Genomic DNA, 5209 nt, shown 5'->3' on the forward strand with positions numbered 1-5209 from the left:
GTGTACTCCACACTCTCCTAACTTGTTATAAAGCTTAACTAGAAATCCATTTGTCTTAAGTAAATCACTTTATCACACAAAATGACCGATGACACTAAAATCACCAACAAGACCTGTTACTCACCCGTTTCGCATATTTCTAAAAATTCTATGATCTTAAGTTTCTATTATTATTTTTCTACTTGCGCAATTTCAACGGATTCATAGTTTCATATTTTTAATCAATATGGAGTACTGTAATTAATTAACGCTCATGACACCAAATCCTTCCTATTGAATCAAGAAAATAATCTTATATATGCATGTTGCATGAGAATGACAACAAATCAACTAAGCTATGCTATATATATATATATATATATATATATATATATATATATATATATATATATATATATATATATATATATATATATATATATATTTTACACACACAAAACACAAACACAAACACAAACATAACACAAATAGATAGTCCCTTGACGTTTACCGTCATGAGACGTGAACCAGAGCTCATCGTTCCAAATAAAGCTACGCCTCGAGAGGTGACGACTCTCTCGGACATTGACTCCCAAGAATCCTTTCGGATGCAGGCTGTGACGATTTACTTTTATCGTGAAGATCCAAAAATGAAAAACCTGAATCCATCGATTGTGATTAAGGAGGCACTAGCAAATGTGCTTGTTTTCTATTATCCATTAGCTGGTCGGCTCAAGGAAGATGAGACGGGGAAGTTGATGGTTGATTGCACTGGCGAAGGAGTGTTGTTTATAGAAGCAGAAGCGGATGTTACTCTGAAACAATTTGGAGAATACATGCTTCACCCGCCGTTTCCTTGTTCTGAAAAGCTGCTTTATGAGGTTCCTGGATCTTGTGACATCTTGAACTCACCATTATTACTAATTCAGGTGAAATAACATTTTATATATATATTTTTTTTTTTTACAAAAATAACGATAACATAAAATAAAGTCTTTTCATCATATATAAATAACATTTTATATATATGACGTATATATTCTAGGAAATATAGCAGAAAAAGTTAACATATATAAAAGACCAATATCTCAATGAATATCAATTGTATCATTCCGTAATGGCAGTTGAGTTCAAATTAGTGCATATAAAGCATTCATCTTTGAAAAGGTTGCTAGTTAAAGTAATTTGTGCCTTAGCGTCATCCATATGATTCAAATCTGATGTGATGGCAACAACGTTATCATCTATTCCAGCGAAGTTATCTGATATGATATGATATCTTTTTATGTCCATATTTTCGGTAAGGTTTTAAGTTCATGTGTGAGTATTTGTGTGTGTCTATGTTAGCAATGCACAATTTTTAGTTACAACATGTCTTATCAATATTTACCATTAATAAAAATAAAATGCATTTAGTATTTTTTTTTTTTTTCTTAATTACTAGGTGACACGACTTTTATGTGGAGGTTTTATTGTCGTTGTGCGACTCAATCACACCATGAGCGATGCAGTAGGTATTGTACAGTTCATGACAGCATTAGGTGAAATGATCAAAGGAGCTTTACAACCACCGACGTTGCCTGTGTGGCAGAGGAATGTGCTTTCGGCACGAGACCCACCGCGTGTGACATGTACTCACCAGTTAATATTGATGAGATCATGGGTAAAATCTTGTTATCGACTGTCTTGGTTCAACAATCATTTTTCTTTGGTCCTCTAGAGATGTCAGCTATTCGTAGGTTTATTCCAACACACTTTCAAAATTGTTCTACTTTTGAAGTGTTGACTGCGTGTCTTTGGCGCTGTCGTACAGTAGCTCTCCAACCAGATCCCGAACAAGAGATGCGTATGACATGCCCAGTTAATGCACGCAAGTTTAAATCTGTCATCCCTAGGATTTTATGGAAATGCCATTGCTAATCTAGTTGCTATTTCCTCGGCTGGAGACCTATGCAACAAGCCATTAGGCTATGCACTCGAGCTTATTACCAAGGCAAAATCCAATGTTACTGAAGAGTACACACGATCCAAAAATCACAAGGATGAATCGGGCATTGCAGTAAACTAATCACTCACATGCGTAGAGATGGAGAGATTTGTCAAAGAACTAAATTGCATTTTGGTGGAGGACAAGAACAATAAAATGTTTCAAGAACACAAGTTAGTCTCTCCTTCAAGACTGTAGTTTTCTTCTTTTGTTTAAACCAACGGCACCACGATACGTTCGGGTACCAGAATCGCACCCTAATTAGACATCTCTCATCATATCGCATCTATCGTGTGGATTTTTTTTCTTTTAATTTTTTACCGAACAATTATATCAAAAAAAAAAAAAAAAAAAAAAAAATCACAAGGTAGCCGAGCGGTTGGGGCCGTGAGTTCCTTGTAAGAGGTCTCAGGTTCGAATCCTTTCTAGGACGAATATACTGTGGTGGCCAAGGAATGGTTGAAAACAGCCATAGAGTAATCATGATGGGATGCGTGCATCAGAGTATGAGATCTATATATGATTTAAACAAGCCGAATACCTCCTGGCATTGACTTTCACATACTTCGTTTGTAACCTTCATGTTCATGTCACATATATGATAAAATCATTATATTTATTATACTTCTCATTAATCTTTTAGTTTCACGTCACTCTTAGTGTTCTATTATATATGATGACGATGATGATTACATCAAGTTGTTTAAAAGTAGACTAAACTATCTTGATGATTAGGCCCAAGTCCGATATGTGGGCTTGGGTCCGTTAGAGTTTTCAAGGTTGCCTTGTATCCAAAGTTGAAAAAGACGCGAAACGGGGCCGAAACGGTAGCGACCTCAAAATGTCGCAACGGAAAAAACGGGGTCGAGACGGGGTCGAAACGGATGTTGACTAATGTTGACTTTTATATATATAAATATACATTTACATATATTTTAGAGCTAAAAAACCATCGTTGACAAGTTTGTACCTAAAATTGCTATTCGCGTTAATATAATACAAAATGGAATACTAAACTAAGTCAATTTTGATTGATTTAACCGACTTATGACCGATTTTAACAGAATTTCTGACTTTTGATCAGCGTTGACCCAATTTTTCCTGCATTTGACCCGACTTTTGACCGTTGACCGGCTTATAAGAAAACGGGACGGGGTCGAAACGGTTTAGTCACCAAAACGCCGCAACGGGCGTCGCAACGGATGCAACGGACGCCGTTTACAACAGTAATGTATCTATAAATATCACATCAATAATCAATTATATTTACGGGGTTTTATTGTTTAACAAGAGAATATCGGTCCATTTGCCTCATCAAACAAGAGAAGAAAAAAACAAATAATTTTTTGTCTGTTTATTTTGTAATTAGTGTAACCTTTAAGTCCGAACTTTCGTGATTTCACCATTCGGAGTGCAGGGGAGTGTTACATAATAGGTTAGGCCCAAGTCCGATATGTGGGCTTGGGTCTGTTAGGGTTTTCAAGGTTGCCTTGTATCCAGTGTTGTAAAAAACCCGATTACTCGCCGATTAATCCCCAAATAATCATTTTTAAGAGCAATCCGTTCCGATTTTCTAAAATCCGTTTAACTAATAGGTCAACGTCAATTCATGGGTCAAAACCGAATTTAGTAATCAAAGTCGATCAAAGTAAAAATTGATCAACATTTTAACATGAATTTAGGTTATAACTTTATTGTTTTTGAACAAAATGAACAAATTTAAACACTTATGTTAAATTTTATGTTTATATTTATGGTTTTCTTCTATATTTACACATATAATTTTTGAAATTTAATATATTTATATGTATAAAGTACAATCCGATTAATCCTCGATTAATCCCCAAATTTTCGATTAATCTTTCCAAAGTCCGGACCGATTAATCCTCGAATAGCGAATTTTGCAACCTTGCTTGTATCTATAAATATCACATCAATAATCAATAATATTTACGGGGTTTTATTGTTTAACAACCTCAACCATTCCATAGAGGCATAGAACTAGATAGGGACGAAATCAGAATTTTGGATCGTTCGTGGCCAAAATGTTTGATTTTCGATTTTACATTTATTTGAAAATAATAAGTAAATGGTTTTTACAAATAAGTTTCATGAATTCTCTCTTTAATATGAGTAATAGCCTAAAACTTGAACTCAACCTAAAACACAAACAATAAAAAAATTATAAGCCTAAACAAACTGAACAACAAAAGCAACAGAAGTAACTTTCGAAATACATAAACTAGGACAAAGTGAGACCTTAATCTAACTTTGTCCGAGATTAACAGTTATTTCCTGAACAAACCAAATTATCACCTACGACTGAACCCAAACAACATGAAAACTTACAAACCTACGTACCTATTGAACAAATCAAATAGTATTGACATAAAAATTCCTAAGCTCGACACACATCATTCAACTTATGGATAACTTTACCAGACTTTTTAGCCAACAATGTCATATTGTCACCTCTCGGACCCAAAGGAGTAGAATGAGACACCTTCAAACTAGATGAAAGAGGAACTGAAGCAGCGGGAGGAGCTGGCACCGAATCGGTAACCGGGCCTTCAGGAGATTCGCCCGAACCCAAGCCCGAGAATGACACAAACTACATAACATCCGAGTATCCGACTAATGATCACCACATGAAACCCCATCCACACAAACCAAGTTAGCCATGTCATCGGTAACACTCTTTAAACTACCTGCTTCATCTAAAGCCGCTCGAGTCGGCTGAGTAACTTGGAAATCTTTCACCCATTGAATTACTTTTTTACAGTCTACCTAGTGTAATCACTAGTCATTAACTAAACGATTTTTCTAAAGATAGTCTTTAAGGCTATTTTTAGAAAGTTTAGACATGAATAAATTTTTTGTATTTTGAGCATAACCACCTATCCACTACTAGTAAGTAGTAACCACCTCAATGTACAATATATTAAAGCATGAATTTAATTTTAAGTATAACCGTTAGGCTATTATTAGAAAAATCCTTAACTAAAATACTCCGGATACAAATATATGGAATGGAACAAACAACTTTCTTTGAACAAAGTAAATTTAGGTAGAGCATATAATATAATAATATAGTACACATTAGCAAAGAAGTCAATGGTGATATGTTTGGGTTGTTATTATTATGAGGAGCAATTTTCAAATGAATCCAACTTTTAAGTTGAGATTTAAGGGACCAATCAGAGTGCGACATGTCTCGCTCAGATTGGTCCGTTGAATTTCAAG

General features: G+C 34.9%; 1 pseudogene; it reads left to right on the plus strand.

Moving 5' to 3' along the window:
• Positions 1-226: 226 nt before the first annotated feature.
• On the plus strand, positions 227-2047 carry LOC139874748 (benzyl alcohol O-benzoyltransferase-like; annotated as a pseudogene).
• The last annotated feature ends 3162 nt before the right edge of the window (positions 2048-5209 follow it).

The sequence above is a fragment of the Rutidosis leptorrhynchoides genome, chromosome 11 (genome assembly GCF_046630445.1).
Source record: "Rutidosis leptorrhynchoides isolate AG116_Rl617_1_P2 chromosome 11, CSIRO_AGI_Rlap_v1, whole genome shotgun sequence".
In the NCBI taxonomy this organism is placed as follows: Eukaryota; Viridiplantae; Streptophyta; class Magnoliopsida; order Asterales; family Asteraceae; genus Rutidosis; species Rutidosis leptorrhynchoides.